Below are 17,368 nucleotides of genomic sequence, written 5' to 3'. Positions count from 1 at the left end.
GAGGTCTGGAGAGATAAGGGATGAATCCTGGAGAGATGAGGGATGAATCCTGGAGAGATGAGGGATGATGTCTGGGGAGATGTGCAATGGAGCATCTAGAGATGAGAGAAGAGGCCTGGTGATGTGAGGGATGAGGTTTGTAGAGATGTTGGTTGAAGCCTGGAGGGATGAGTGATGAGGCCTGGAGAGATGAGGGATACAGCCTAGAGAGGTGAGGGTTGAAGCCCCGAAAGATGCAGGATGTCGTCTGGAGAGATGCTAGATGAAGCCTGGAGAGGTGAGGGATGAAGCCCAAAGAGATTAGGGATGAGGTCTGGAGACATGAGGGATGAAGCCTGGAGAGATGTGAGATGAAATCTGAATAGATGAGGAATGAAGTCTGGAGAAATGAGGGATGAGGCCTGGAGATTGGTGTGAAAAGTACTGGAGAGATGAGGGATGAGGCTTGAAGAGATGATGGATGAAGCCTGGAAAGATGAGGGGTGAAGCCTGCAGAAATGAGTGGTGATGTCTGGATAGGTAAGAGTGAGCCCTGTGGAGATGCATGATGAAGCCTGGAGAGATGAGGGATGAAAAATGAGGCCTGGAGAGATGAGGCATGATGTCTTGAAAGATGAGTGATGAAGTATGGAGAGATGAGGGAAGAGGCCTGGAGAGATTAGTGATGAAGTCTGGAGAGATGAGTGATGAATTCTGGAGAAATTAGGGATGAGGCCTGGAGAGTGGCGGGATAAGTCTTAGAGAAATGAATGATAAAGCCTGGAGAGATAAGGGATGGAAGCCTATAGAGATGTTGGATGAGGCCTGGAGAGATGAGGAATGAGGCCTGGAGATATGTGGGATTAAGTCTGGAGACCTGAGGGATGATGCCTAGAGATATGAGGGAAGAAGCCTGGTGAAGCCTGGAGAGATGAGGAATGGAACCTTGAGAGATGAGGGATGAGGCCTGGAGAGAAGAGGGATTAAGCCTCGGTTATGAGCCATGAATCCTGGAGAGATGAGGGATGAGGCCTGGAGAGATGATGGATGAAGCCTGGATATAAGTGGGATGAGTCCTAGACAATGTTGAGCAGATTTGTTGTGACTCAGCTCTTCTATACTCCTCAGTCTAATTTTATGCCCGCCTTCCATAAGACCTCAAAATACATTATCATTTCCATTTTGTTTAAGTAACTTTGCTTTCTCTTTCTGTTTCTCTCAATTATAATGATATAAATAATGTAAGGAATAATTCAGTATATCAATAATGCTTATCTGTGTGTATTTGATGTAAATCTGGAAAAATTCTGTCTTAATAAGTTAAAAATGAGAATCAGAATAGTTATAAAGAATATATATATATATATATATATATATATATATATATGCATATATTTATGTGTGTGTATGTATGTATACAGCTGGAGAGATGCCTTTGCAGTTAAGGTTCTTGCCTACAAAGCCTAACAACATACATTCCATTCCCCAGTACCCAAATAAATTCAGATGTGCAAAATGGACATGTATGTGGAATTGGTTTGAAGTGGCAAGAGGCCCTAATATGCCCATTCTTCTTCTCTCTTGGAAATAAATAAATGAAAATATTTTAAAAGAATATTTTAAACAATCCTAATATATATGTGCCATATATATTTTTTTTTCATGTGTTTATATGTATGTGTACCAACACAAGGGTGAGGGAGATAGACACAGAGAACACTCAACTCCATATATATATATATATATATATATATATATATATATATTTTTTTTTTTTTAATTAATTAATTATTTATTTATTTGAGAGCAACAGACACAGAGAGAAAGACAGATAGAGGGAGAGAGAGGGAATGGGCGCACCAGGGCTTCCAGCCTCTGCAAACGAACTCCAGATGCATGCGCCCCCCTGTGCATCTGGCTAACGTGGGACCTGGGGAACCGAGCCTCAAACCAGGGTCCTTAGGCTTCACAGGCAAGTGCTTAACCGCTAAGCCATCTCTCCAGCCCTATATATATATTTTATAAAATATACATTTTTGTGAAAAAATTCCCAGATAAACGACTGTGCCTTACTGGATCTGTTAGCATGATGTCAAGGAAACATGGACATTATTTTCATTCACAGAATGAGTGGGCTAATTCTGAAAATGTAGTCTTTCGGGGAAAATGTTATCACTGAGATGATATCAAGCATCTCTTTAGGCTTGTGGCAAAGTGAACATTTCTCCATTATTAACATACAGCTTTTGGTAATACTGTGGTCTGAACCCAGTGCCTCATGTGTGGAACATATGTATCCTAGCACTAAACTATATCCCCAGCTCTCTTTTTGTAATTTTCATTTCATAACAGGACCTCAGTCAGTTAGGCAAGGTCTTGAACTCCTGCCTCGGTGCCTGAGCAGCTGGGATTACAGGCCTGCACCACTGGGCCTAGCTCAGAATAACTGAATAGAGCGTGGGACACTAGCTCTCCAACACGCCAGTTAACATGCATCCTTCCTTAGTGCTCACTCAGAGGTGACTGATGGTTAGCAGAGCTGGGTCATTTGCCAATGGTCAATCTATAATTAAAAATTTCATCTTCCACTTAGTGTTTCTTCTCAAAGTGTGCTCTCTGGACCAGCACTGTCAGCATTGTCTTGAACCTTGATAAAAGTGAACCACCAATAGCACAGCAGCTAGGGCCCAGGTGAAAACAGAAAGGAATTGGTGAGATGAGCAAGATTGTGCTTTCGTGGTGAGCCTGACAACCTGAGCCAGGGTAATGGAGACAGACACTAAGCATACTCAAAATGCACCAAATCAAGAAAGCAGCACTCTTGCTCATTTCCCCAATTACTCTATTATTTCAGCTAGGACCCTGATGAGGTGCGATGGGCTGAATGTCTCCTCAGGTTCTGCATCCATCTGAAAAAGATCAGCAGATTCTCCAATGGAGAGTGAAGTCAGCACCAGATAAATAGGATAACCATTATTATTTTGGAAGAAATTTAATAAGTGTAGGCCCACTTGTAGCCCAAGTTTGGTGGGAGCTTGATATTGGAGAGCAGACCGGAATTTTGGATATGGTTCTGACTTGTTTCCCAGTTCCAACTATGGGTTTCATTCTCCTGAGTAGATTCTGCCAATTCAAGACCAGTTGATTACCAACCATGGCTATATGCCACTGTAACATTTGAACCTGGTACCAACACAAGGGTGAGGGAGATAGACACAGAGAACACTCAACTCCTACCAAACCAGATATCCAGAGACACAGAAGCTCCCAAGACCTCATCACTGAAGTAGACCTAAAAGGAACCCAACAAGGATCAGGGAAATTCATGGAAGAGGGGGCGGCAGAAAGATTGTTAGAGCCACAAGTTGGGACTTATGCACAGAAGCATTGCTTCCTCCCCATAACTGATGGCTACCCCCACAATGCATAACCCACAGTCACTAACAAGGAGGGTTCCTTTGGAGGGGGGAGGACAGGTAGGATGCTAATGATGGTACCAACATGGCTCTTTACATACTATGTACATAACTAAGAAAGAAAAATTGTACCAAATCAGAAATCCAGAGGCTGCTGAGAGCTCAACATGAAAGTAGACTTAAAGCACACCAACCAAGGGTCAGGGAATTTTGTGAAAGAGGGGGCAAAAAGAATGTAAGAGCCACAGGGTGGGAGAGAATAACCAGAATCATTGCCTTGCACCACAATGACTGACTGCTACTCTCACAACTCGTAACCCACAACTCAAGGATGAATGCTAGCAATTTCATTAAAAGGATCCTTAGTGGAATGGGTGCAGGGAGGAGGGGAATCATGGTACCAACACTTGATGTAGCCATGCAAAATTTCAACTTAATAAAAAAAAAATACAATGTGTAAATTTTCATATCATACTCCACTCTAATCTCCTAATTACAGCAGCAATTTTATTCTGCTGTATGGCAGTTTTCAAACCATTGTTTCTGGGCAAGCAAAGCTCCCTCATGACATTTTGAGATGGGGAAGACACAATGAGAATGCTTACTTACATCACTTTTCAATAACAGCCAGCCTTACATAATCATATACTTGACTTTGCCAGCTTTTCCTGGATCACACATGTTATGAATGGCAGGAATATAATGCTATGAATACATTATGGCTCAAATATTTTAAAAAATACACAACCTAGTCTGAGATTATTTTCTTAGACACACAGGAAATGATTGGGTCATGTAGGTATTTTGCTCAGTAATTGAACATTTGGATACTCTAACAGAAAATTATTCATGTTTTAAAAATGTCTAACATTTGCCTTAGAAATTCTTATGCACTTTGGCCTGATTGCATTAAATCAGTATTTCAGCATTTAGCACTCAATTATATGTTGATGAATCAAGAACATAATTGTAATAATGGTCCCTTTTATGTTTTGGGGTGGCTAAGTTATCTTTTTGTAGGAAATTGTCAATTTTTTTAAATGTCATTGAATTATTGTTTCAACAAAATTCACTCAAATTGGGGGAAAATCTCACTGAATAGTTCCTAAATTAAATGAACTGTAAAAATTAATACCATAACATTTCATTTTATAAAATTACAGAGTATACTTTTGTTGTAATAATTACTTTACTGCTTTTATAATAGTGTTCATCAGGCTTTAAATTGAAATATTTTTAAACAGATGTCTTTACTCATTGGCTTTTATGGTTACTTGAGAATATTATTACTTTTTTAGTACTAAATAAAGCTTGAAAAGGTATTTTCTCTGCCTCTTCTTCTAGCCTTCACACAATCAAAAAATATTTTTTTTATATTTATTTGAGAGAAAGATGGAGAAAGGGGCATCCAGAAAGAGAGTGAGGATGAGTGTGTCAGTGCCTTCTGCCACTGCAAACAAACTCCAGACAAATTTGCCACTTTGTGCACTTGGCTTTGTGTGGGTACCAGGGAATCAAACCCAAGCCCCTAGACTTTGCAGGAAAGCACCTTTACTGCCGAACTATCTCACCAAGCCCAACACAAATTATTTTTATACAAATATCCACTGTAATAGTATAGGCTATCTAACTTTGTTGCTTCAAATTAATTTTTTTATAATATTAATTGTATATATTTGTCAGTTGCTATATTCAAAATGCATGCATTTTACAATTGTAAACAGTATACTTTATTGTAAAAATTACTGCTTTAGTCACTTTTTAAACAGACAAGAATTTTCTGATTTTTATCTCATTAATTTATTCCCCCCCACACCCGACACACACACATTCATGCTAAAATAGTAGAGCAAATATTTGTGGAAAATCCAATATCATCATAATGAGAACATCTTTAATGTTTCTAGATGACTGCTGTCACTCTGATGTGCCTTAGCAGAAAGTGTGAATTTTGTTGATCACGTTTCTTGGTTTGGATATGAAGTATGCCCCTATGCTGTTGAGAGTCAGGGGATTGTCTCACAGTTCTGAAAACAGTGACTCACTTTGCAACAGACCTTTCTAGATACAATGACAACCTATGTTAAGTAACATACTAAGTAATCCTATAGTAATAAATCCATTTAAGTTAAGTAATTTTGTGCCTTTTAAATTGAAGTCATTAAACCATAATTTTTGAAGTGTTCTTACACTTAGAACATAAATATTAAAATAGATTTTGTGGGCTGGAGAATGCTTAGCAGTTAAAGTGCTTGCTAAGCCTCAGAATGCATGTTCAATGGGCTGGAGAGATGGCTTAGCAGTTAAGCACTTGACTGTGAAGCCTAAGGACCCCAGTTTGAGGCTCAATTGCTCAGGACCCACATTAGCCAGATTTGTCTGGAGTTTGTTTGCAGCAGTGGCTGGAGACCCTGGTGTGTCCATTCTCACTCTCTATCTATCTGTCTCTTTCTCTCTCTGTCTGTGGCTCTCAAATAAATAAGTAAAAAGTAACAAAAAAAAATCTTTTAAAAAAGAATGCATGTTCAAATCTCCAGGTCCCCAATGTCACACATGTGCAAAAAGGGGCCCACAAATCTGGAATTCACAGTAGCTGAAACTCTCTGGAACCCCTGTTCTCTCACTCTTAAAAATAAAATAATGAAAAAATAGATTTTGTACTTTTAAAAATTACCCTACTCAACTTGTCTCCATGAACTCCAAACCATGTCTGTGTCACCAGTGTACGTGGAAACCTTTATAAATATAACTCCTAGGTATGATTTCTTGTATAATTATTTGCCATTTTGTTTTTGTTGTTCTTTCCTTCTTTTTCAATGGTTTTGTTTCAATCCCTTTAATTTATTTAATTTATTTAATTTTTTATGCAGCTTACCTATAAGAATAAATTCACTTCTCCATTTGAAAGGCCCAAGAATTCAGAAGCCCAGAAATACTATCACACACCAAAGGGCGCTTAAGTGGGCCCCTGCATACCTCAAACTCCAGGCTTTACTCTCTGTTGGAAGCAAGTAAAGAATCCCTCTTCTCATTATATCAGAGCCCACTCCTAATATAAAACTAGGTAAAAAGGGCATGAGATAGCCCTCAAGGATGGGAAATGAGTAATGAAGTGAACCACTTATTTGGTTTCTGTAAATAGCCTGCACCATAAGCCTTAATAGCCTACACTGTAAGCCTTAGTAGCCCACACCATAAGCCGTAGCAGCCTGCCTCAGACCACCAAGGTCATAAGAGACTGATACCACACTCTGCTACCCCCACCCAAGGACCTGCGCAAATGCTGACCACCAAGGTCATAGGAGACTGATACCACACTCTGCTACCCCCACCCAAGGACCTGCGCAAATGCTGACCACCAAGGTCATAGGAGAATGATTGGTCCACGAGGGGCTTGAACAAATTAAACTAATTGGCTTAGAAGCTATGGAGTGGCACAAACTGACTGGCTCGCACCCCATGGGCTCCTGATGTTAAAAAAATGAGTGGTCTAATGCACAGGCTTTGTTAGAAACCCTATAAAAACTGTCCCATTCCTACATTCAGGGCTCTACAGTCCTCTACCCCTGCGTGGTGTATGACTGTGGGCCCCAGAGTGCTTGGAATAAAATCCTCTTGCAGTTTGCATCAAGACCGCTTCTCGTGAGTGATTTGGGGTGTCTCCATATCCGGGCAGAGCGTGGGGTCCCCATGTTGGGGTTCCTTCATTGGGGTCTCATCCTGGATCTGAAGGCCCCCAAAAAACCCCGAGAACCGACTTGGAGGTAAGGGGGACCCCTCTGGAGTGAATGTGTGCCAGCTGAGTATCTGTTTTCTGGGACGCGCGCTTTTGGCTTGGTTTGATTTGCAGCCGTCCTCTAGGGCCGTAAAGGGCCAGAGGGCCATGATAAGCAGACGTGCTAGGAGGATCACAGGCTGCCACCCTGGGGGACGCCCTGGGAGGTGAGGAGAGCCAGGGACGCCTGGTGGTCTCCTATTGTCGGTCAGAGGACCAAGTTCTGTTGTTAGAGCAGAAGTTTCCTCCTTCACGGCCGTCCGATTCTTTCGCCTGCTTGTGAAAGATGTGGACGGGTTGCTTGTGTCTGGATTTGTTAGTCTCAGTTGTGTGTGCTGTTGTTCTTTGTGTCTTTGTCTATAGTTCTAAAATGGGACAGACGGTGACAACACCCCTTAGCTTGACTCTTGACCATTGGACTGAAGTTAAGTCTAGGGCCCATAATTTGTCAGTTGAGGTTAGAAGGAGACCCTGGTAAATGTTTTGTGCCTCTGAGTGGCCAACTTATGAGGTCGGATGGCCATCAGAAGGAACCTTTAATTCCAAGACTATTCTGGCTGTTAAAGATATTATTTTTCAGAATGGACCAGGCTCCCGTCCCAACCAAGAGGCTTATATCCTCACATGGAAGGATTTGGTGGACAACCCCCCACCATGGGTCAGGCCGTGGCTGTATAAACCAAGGAACTCAAGCTCCAGAGTCCTGACTCTCAAAAATGAAAAAGCCCTCTCCTGAGGGAGCTAGACCTCCCCCTCGCATCTATCCCTAGATTAAGGAGCCCCAGCATGGCCGGAGACTCAGCCTGCCTCTCCCCCCCTTACCTAGTCCCGGGAGCCGAGAGAGGGCCCCTTGCCCTTCCTGAAACTCCGCCCTCCATCATTCCCAAGCCTCCGCCTCCCAGCTTACCCAAGCTTCCTCCCTCCACCCCTCCTGAGCCCCTGGAAATTGGAGGGCCAGCTGCAAGGACGCAGAGCCAGAGAGACGCTACCCCGGAGGGAGCAGATGGAATTGTAACACTGCCGCTACGCGAGGCAGGTCCTCCCATGCTGGGGGGCCAACTACAACCCCTCCAATATTGGCCTTTTTCCTCTACAGATCTTTATTAGAAAGCTAACCACCCCCCTTTTTCAGAGGAACCCCAATGCCTCACGGGGCTGATGGAATCTCTTATGTTTTCTCATCAGCCTACTTGGGATGATTGCCAACAGCTGTTGCAGACACTCTTCACAACCAAGGAATGAGAGAGAATTTTAATAGAGGCCAGAAAAAATGTCCCTGGGGCCGACGGGCGGCCCATGCAGCTTCAGCATGAGATAGACATGGGGTTCCCTCTGACTTGCCCTGTTTGGGACCACAATATGGCTGAAGGTAGGGAGAGCTTAAAAATCTATCGCCAGGCTCTGGTGGCGGGTCTCCAAGGTGCCTCCAGAAGGCCCACCAAGTTGGCCAAGGTGAGAGAAATGATGCAGGGGCCAACAGAGTCTCCCTCAATGTTTCTGGAGAGGCTCATGGAAGCATTTAGGAGGTTCACACCCTTTGACCCCACCTCTGAGATTCAAAAAGGCTCAGTAGCATTAGCTTTCATAGGACAGTCAGCTCCTGATATCAGAAGGAAACTTCAGAGATTGGAGGGATTACAGGAAGCTGAGCTGCATGATTTAGTAAAAGAGGCAGAAAAGGTATATTACAAAAGGGAGAGAGAAGAGGAAAAGGAGCAAAGGAAAGAAAGAGAGAGAGAAGAACATGAGGAGAGACGTGAGAAAGAGAGAGAGGAAAGGGAGGATAGGCGCAATAGACAACAAGAGAAAAATCTGACCAGGATCCTGGCCACCGTGGTAGAATAAAAAGGAGAAAGAGTGAGAAATATTTGAAAATTTAGGACAGGCCCTAGGCAGATAGGGAACCTGGGCAACAGGACCCGACTTGATAGAGATCAATGTGCCTGTTGCAAGGAGACAGGGCACTGGGCAAGAGACTTCCCTAAAAAGAACAGCAAAGGACCTAGGGTCCTAACCCTTGCAGAAGATGAAGACCAGGGAGGACGGGGCTTGAGCCCAGGGTAACTCTGAAGGCTGAGGGGAAGCCAGTCGAGTTCCTCATGGACACTGGCGCTGAACATTCAGTACTCTTGCAACCACTGGGAGGGATAAAAGATAAAAAATCCTGGGTGCTGGGTGCTACTGGACAACGGCAATATTCATGGACTACCCGAAGAACCGTTGACCTGGGAGTGGGATGGGTAACTCACTCATTCTTAGTCATTCCTGAATGTCCAGCGTCCCTCCTACTAACCAAGATGAGTGTTCAAATTTCCTTTAAATCAGAAAAACCAGAGTGTCTGCTGGAGGTCGACCCATCACCGTGTTGACTCTCCAACTAGATGATGAGTATCGATTATACTCTCCCCCGGTAGAGCCTAATCAAGACCTAAAGCCCTGGTTAGAACAATTTCCCCAAGCCTGGGCAGAAACCGCGGGCATGGGCTTGGTGAAATAAGTACCCCCACAGGTCATTCAACTCAAAGCCAGTGCTACGCCGGTATCAGTCAAACAATATCCCATGAGCCAAGAGGCCCGAGAAGGAATTTGGCCCCATATCCTAAGACTGATTCAACAAGGTATTCTGGTACCGGTTCAGTCCCCCTGGAACACTCCCTTACTGCCAGTTAGAAAACCAGGAACCAATGATTACCGCCCAGTACAGGACTTGAGAGAAGTCAATAAAAGAGTACAGGACATACATCCAACTGTCCCAAACCCTTACAACCTCCTTAGTGCCCTCCCACCTGAGCGGATTTGGTATACAGCGTTGGATCTAAAAGATGCTTTCTTCTGCCTAAGATTACATTTGGACAGCCAACCTCTTTTTGCCTTCGAATGGAGAGACCCAGACACAGGAAGGACTGGGCAGCTCACCTGGACTCATTTGCCCCAGGGATTAAGAACTCCCCAACCATCTTTGATGAAGCCCTACACAGGGACCTAGCCAAATTTAGAGTTCAACACCCCCAAGTAACCCTCCTTCAATATGTCGATGACTTACTCCTGGCAGGAGCTACCCAGCAGGACTGTCTAAAAGGTACAAAAGCGTTACTACTGGAGCTGACTGACCTTGGTTACCGAGCCTCGGCTAAGAAGGCCCAGATATGCAAAAGAGAGGTAACATATTTGGGGTACTCCTTGCGGGATGGACAAAGATAGCTGATGGAGGCACGAAAGAGGACTGTAGTACAAATACCGGTTCCAACTACGGCCAGACAAGTTAGAGAGTTCCTGGGGACAGCTGGGTTCTGCAGACTATATAGATCCCAGGGTTTGCAACCCTAGAAGCCCCCTCTATCCACCAACTAAGGAGAAAGGAAAATTTACTTGGACCTCCGAACACCAGGGGGCGTTTGATGCCGTCAAGAAGGCACTATTAAGTGCTCCTGCCCTAGCCCTCCCTGATGTGACTAAACCATTCACCCTTTACATAGATGAGCGTAAGGGGATAGCCCGAGGAGTCATAACCCTATCCTTAGGGCCATGGAGAAGACCCATTGCCTACCTATCAAAGAAACTTGACCCTGTGGCTAATAGATGGCCTATATGTCTAAAAGCCATAGCGGCAGTGTCCACATTGATCAAAGATGCTGATAAACTAACTCTAGGGCAGAGGATAACTGTCATTGCCCCCCATGCCCTGGAGAGCATTGTCCGGCAGCCCCCAGACTGATGGATGACTAATGCCCTTATGACTCACTACCAGAGCCTACTCCTCACCGACAGGATAATGTTTGCCCCACCTGCCATCCTCAACCCTGCTACTCTTCTGCCTGAAGAAACTGATGAGCCAGTGACTCATGACTGTCATCAACTGCTGGTTGAGGGAACTGGGATCCGAAAAGATCTTACAGATGTCCCACTGACCAGAGGAACATTAACCTGGTTCACAGATGGGAGCAGTTACATTGTAGAAGGTAAGAGGATGGCTGAGGCGGTGATAGTAGATGGAACACGAACAGTCTGGGCCAGCAGTCTGCCAGAAGGAACTTTGGCACAAAAGGCTGAGCTCATGGTCCTCACACAGGCCTTACGACTAGCTGAAGGAAAGTCTGTGAATATCTACATGGAGCGCAGGTACGCTTTTGCTACTGCACACGTACATGGGGCCATCTACAAACAGAGAGGACTACTTACTTCAGCAGGGAAAGAAATTAAAAACAAAGAAGAAATTCTAAGTTTGCTAGAAGCTCTACATCTACCCAAAAGACTGGCCATTATGCATTGCCCTAGCCACCAAAAAGCCAAAGATTTTATCTCCAAAGGGAACCAGATGGCTGACCAAGTGGCCAAGCAGGCTGCCCAGGGGGTCAGCCTTCTGCCCATAATAGAAAAGCCAAAGAAGCAAAAAAGTGAGCAACGATATACCCCAGGTGACTGGCAAGAAGTTAGAAAGTTAGGCCAGTTCTCTGAAACTCCGGAGGGGGCCTGTTTTACCTCAGAGGGAAAAGAGATTCTACCTCAAGCAAAGGGACTAGAGTACGTTCAACAAATACACCACCTAACCCATCCGGGGGCCAAACATCTACAAAACTGCTGCAGATGTCTCCTTACCATATTCTGAGGTTGCCAGAGATAGCTGGCTCAGTAGTCAAGCATTGTGTACCTTGCCAGATGGTCAATGCTAATCCCTCAAGAATGCCTCCTGGGAAAAGGCTAAGAGGAGACAACCCAGGTGCTCACTGGGAAGTGGACTTCACTGAGGTAAAGCCAGCTAAGTATGGTAATAAGTATTTACTAGTTTTGTAGACACTTTTTCAGGATGGGTAGAGGCTTATCCTACCAAGAAAGAAACCTCAACTGTGGTGGCTAAGAAAATACTGGAAGAAATTTTCCCAAGATTTGGGATACCCAAGGTAATAGGATCAGACAATGGTCCAACCTTTGTTGCCCAGGTAAGTCAAGGACTGGCCAAAATACTGGGGATTGATTGGAAATTACATTGTGCATACAGACCCCAAAGTTCAGGACAGGTAGAAAGGATGAATAGAACCATTAAAGAGACCCTCACCAAATTGACCACAGAGACTGGCGCTAATGATTGGATAGCTCTCCTACCCCTTGTGCTCTTTAGGGTCAGAAACACACCCAGACAATTTGGACTGACCCTCTATGAATTGCTATATGGGGGGCCTCCACTGGTTGAAATAACCTCTATACATAGTACTGATGTGCCGCTTTCCCAGCCTCTGTTCTCTAGGCTCAAGGCACTCCAGTGGGTGAGACGACGAGCGTGGAAGTGACTCTGGGAGGCTTACTCAGGAGAAGGAGACTTACAGGTCCCACGTCGCTTCCAGGTGGGAGATTCAGTCTATGTCAGATGCCACCGTACAGGAAACCTTGAGACTCGGTGGAAGGGCCCCTACCTCGTCCTACTGACCACTCCAATGGCCATGAAAGTTGAAGGAATACCCGCCTGGATCCATGCATCTCACATCAAGCCAGCTTCTCCACCAGACCCCGAGTGGCAAGCTGAGAGGACAGACAATCCCCTTAAACTTAGGCTTCACCATGTGGCTTCTCCTTCTCCAGCTAGGTGATGCCTCCAATCCCCATGCCCCCCAAAAAGCTGTCTTGGCAAGTGCTCTCTCAAACGGGGGATATAATATGGACTGCAACTAGGGAAGCACCCCCCTGGACTTGGTGGCCTGTCCTGACCCCAGATGTATGTGCCCTGGTACCAGGGTAGAATTTTAGGATATCCCAGAGCTCACCCTGGAGGAGGTCCCTAGAGAAGTCCACTCTCATGTGGCTAAATGGGCACTCACACAAGGGGTCGTCTCCCAAGGCCAATACATGGCAGACAACCCGGGGTGCAGCTCTGGGTCAGCCCAACATAAGATGCAGCATACTCCATTTTATGTCTGCCCCCGAACTTCTAAATGAAGTTGTGGAGGGATTGTGAGACTACAGGCAATACCTACTGGCACCCAGTTTCCTCCTGGGACCTGATTACTGTGCAGGAAGGATTAGATGGATCTATTTCACCCCCTAAGGTCGAGAGTCCCAAGACTGGATAAAAGGAAAAACTTGGGGACTCAGGTTTTATATGACAGGATGGGATAAGGGCCTAACCTTTACTATACGACTTAAGATAGAGCCTCTCACCCCAAGACCAGTAGGACCTAATAAAGTTCTAGTAGAACAGGTAGCCCCTAAAGTGGCATTGCCCAAGCTCCCACCCACAATGGCAGCCAAGACCCGTCGCATAATGACCGCTAGAAGCCCTTTGACTAGCCCACTCTCGGAAGCCCCACATGGGACAGGACAGAGGCTCTTTAACCAAATCCAAGGGGCCTTCCTCGCCATAAATGCCACCACCCCAACATTACCTCTGCCTGCTGGCTTTGTTTATCCTCAGGACCACCCTACTATGAGGGGATGGCAACTATGGGAGAGTTTAATATGACTAAAGAACATAATAGCCAGTGTTCATGGGGGACCAAAAACAAGTTGACTCTCCTGGAGGTCTCAGGAAGGGGGGCATGTATAGGAAAGCCCCCCCCCCGTCCAACCAACATCTTTGTAATGTTACTCTGACCTATAGTCAGACCTCAGACAACCAATATCTAGTGCCAGGGTATAACACATTCATCTCTTATTTATTTATTTATTTATTTATTTATTATTTATTTTTCTCAATTTTTATGAACATTACACAATTATAAAAAATATTCCAGGGCTGGAGAGATGGCTTAGTGGTTAAGCGCTTGCCTATGAAGCCTAAGGACCCCGGTTCGAGGCTCGGTTCCCCAGGTCCCACATTAGCCAGATGCACAAGGGGGTGCATGCGTCTGGAGTTCGTTTGCAGAGGCTGGAAGCCCTGGTGCGCCCACTCTCTCTCCTTCTCTCTCTCTCTCTCTCTCTCTCTCTCTCTCCCTCTGTGTTTGTGTCTGTCACTCTCAAATAAATAAATAAAAAATTAAAAAAAAAATATTCCGGATATACAGGACTTCCGGTTAAGATGGCGGCGTAGGTACCACACCAAAGCCGCCTAGGGGGGAAAAAGACTAAAAGAAACTCAGCAAAATACACACTTTTACTAAAAATGTGAGGTGTATAGGAAATTGAAGCAGCAGTGGAGAAGTAGGAGAGTTCCAGTGCATCCAGAGTCCACACAGGCCGGCAAAAGTGGCCCCGGCAACTCCGCCAACAGCAGCAGTGGTAGCGCACCAGAAAGCCGCCAGGCTCAGCTCCAGCCGCAGGAAAAGCCAGGTGCGGGAGCTTCCCTTCACCCCAGCGCACTCCACAACTCAGGAAACGTGAAGGGAAAGCGGCGCTGAGCAACAGAGGAGCAGACCACGAGGTAGAAGAACATGTGGAACAGTGAGAGAACCAGAGCAGCTGCGGCTCCCTCCCCTCTTCCACTGCCTGAGCCCAGCTCCAGTGAACAGAGCAGCGGTCCCGGGACACAGCCACACCAACTTGGGCCAACAGTGGGACCCAAGCAGGAGCAGAGTTTGGCAGCAACATCAGTGGCTCCTGCACCTGTAACAGCGGCCCCAGCAATAGCAGATCCAGTTGGGGCAGCAGTGGCAGACCCAGCAGCAGCAGACACAACAGCAGCAAACCCAGGAGCGGCAGCAGCGGCAGATCCCTCAGCAGCAGCTTCAGTGGCAGTAGTGGCAGTGGACACAGCAGCAGCAGCTTCAGCAGCTGTGGTGGCTCCAGCAGTGGCAGCTACAGCAGCAGCGGTGGGCCCAGCAGCAGCAGCGGCTACAGACACAGCAGCGGCAGCTTTAGCAGCAGCAGTTACAGCAGCAGGGGTACTGATCTGCAGGGCCACACTTGCCAGGCTCGGTTTGCCCCACAGGAAAAGCCAGTGCCCAGCTCCAGATATCAGAACAGCAGCCTAACAACCAAGGCAGCAACTTGACTGAGACCAAAATCATACAAGGTAACTGGGATTGCACCAGGGAAGGGTCTCACTTGCTCGCAAGCTGACTTAGATCCCTCAACAGACCAGAATTCTTAACCCCTTTGTTGATAGAGGATCTGGTCATTATAATAACTACTCTTACATACATTCTTGGGGCTATTTTTGATTGAATGGGTACAGTGTTTAGTTAAATTTTAGAATCTACCTGTATTTTATTCCACTCAGCCTGCTTGAATACTCCCATAGCAGGGAAACTCAACCCCTAGGAACACCTTTGTAGATACTCTGAGAGTCTTAAGAGCCACACCTAACACCTTAAGCTCCTACCCTGAAAATATATAACATCAAATCAAGTGATACAGCTAAGAATACCCAGCTAGCTAGAAAATCCAAGCATTAACTTAACCCAAGATGCAAAAACATATACATTATAACATAAGAAACACTAAAAAGCAAGACGATATAAATCCACCTAAAAGTATTAATGCATCAGAAATGTCCTCCAGTGAGAAAGAGTTAGAGGAAATGCCTGAGAAAGAGTTCAAAAGAATAATTATAAATATGTTCAAAGAGGTCAAAGAACAAATCAAAAGAATCAAAGAAGAAATCAAAGAGGAAATCAAAGGAATCAAAGAAGATGCAGGACACCAATTTAATGAAATAAAGAAGGCAATACAAGACATAAATAAGGAAATAGAAATAATAAAGAAAAACCAGTCAGAATTACTAGCAATGAAGAACACAGTTAATGAAATAAAAAACTCTGTAGAAAATCTCACTAGTAGGATGGATGAGGGAGAGGATGGAATATCTAAGCTAGAAGACCAGGTGGCAGATCTAATACAGTCCAACAAAGAAAAAGACAAACTTATAGAAAAGTATGAGTGGGAATTTCAAGATATTTGGGACACTATGAAAAGATCCAATATAAGAATTCAGGACATAGTAGAAGGAGAAGAATTCCACTCCAAAGGCATAGTAGGCATCTTTAACAAAATCATAGAAGAAAATTTCCCCCAAATTGGGAAGAGGTGCCAATACAGATACAGGAAGCCTTTAGAACCCCAACCAGACAAAACCTGGAAAGAACCTCTCCTCGCTATATTATAATCAAACTTCCAAACACACACACCAAAGAAAAAATATTGAAAGCAGTTAGAGAGAAAAATCAAGTTACCTACAAAAGCAAGCCCATCAGGATTACAGCTGATTATTCAACACAAACTTTTAAAGCCAGAAGGGCTTGGAGTGATATATTCCAAGTTCTGCAAGATAACAACTGTCAACCAAGGTTACTTTATCCTGCAAAGTTATCCATTCAAATAGACGGAGAAATAAGGACATTCCATGACAAAAGCAGGTTAAAGGAGTATTTGAAGACAAAACCAGCTCTACAGAAAATACTTGATAGAATCCTCCATGCTGAAGAAAAGGAAAAGCACACATATAAGGAACCTAGAAAAAACAAGCAATATTCAAATACTAGTTAACAGAAGAGAGCACAGGTAGAACTGGAACCAAAAAAAAAAAAAAAAGGCAAACATAAATACACACCTTTCAATAATATCTCCTAATATCAACGGCCTCAATGCCCCAACGAAAAGACATAGGTTTGCAGACTGGATTAAAAAGCAGGATCCTACAATAAAAAATATCCCATGGTAATACCCTCCCTCCCCCCACTTTCCTTTGAAATTCCATTCTCCATCATATCCCCTCCCCATCTCAATCAGTCTCTCTTTTATTTTATGCCATGATCTTTTCCTCCTTTTATGATGGTCTTGTGCAGGTAGAGTCAGGCAACTGTGAGGTCATGGATATACAAGCCATTTTATGTCTGGAGGGAGCACATTATACCCTTCTTTTGGTTCTTACATTCTTTCCACCACCTCTTCCGCATTAGGCCCTGAGCCTTGGAAGGTGTGATTAAGTTGTTACTCAGTACTCCAGTCACTTCTTTCCAGCACTATGATACCTTCTGAGTCATCCCAACGTCACTGCCATCTGAAAAGAGAAGACTCTCAACACTCTCTACCCAAAGTGAGTGTAGCGTTAATATAAGGGTATAAATATTAAGAGAAGTGCTTACCGGGCAGTTTGATAAGCATAGAATATACATTTATCCAGACATCAGCAGATGTTACACCCCTAGGTTTAACATGACTCATGACTACCCCTATTTTAAGTTTTCAGTATCAGGGATATATTCCCTCCCATGGAGTGGGCCTCCAGTCCAATTGGATGGCAGTTGGTTTCCACCATGCAGTTGTGCCACTA

At 44.6% G+C, this 17,368-nt stretch overlaps 1 protein-coding gene across 2 annotated transcripts in view; it reads left to right on the top strand.

Moving 5' to 3' along the window:
- Msr1 (macrophage scavenger receptor 1) overlaps positions 1-17,368 on the top strand; it is a 103,157-nt gene that overhangs the window by 69,679 nt on the left and 16,110 nt on the right. The window lies entirely within an intron of this gene.

Source organism: Jaculus jaculus, chromosome 1 (assembly GCF_020740685.1).
Source record: "Jaculus jaculus isolate mJacJac1 chromosome 1, mJacJac1.mat.Y.cur, whole genome shotgun sequence".
Taxonomy (NCBI): Eukaryota; Metazoa; Chordata; class Mammalia; order Rodentia; family Dipodidae; genus Jaculus; species Jaculus jaculus.
Note: the sequence above shows the minus strand (reverse complement) of the source record. Positions and strands in the feature narration are given on the sequence as shown.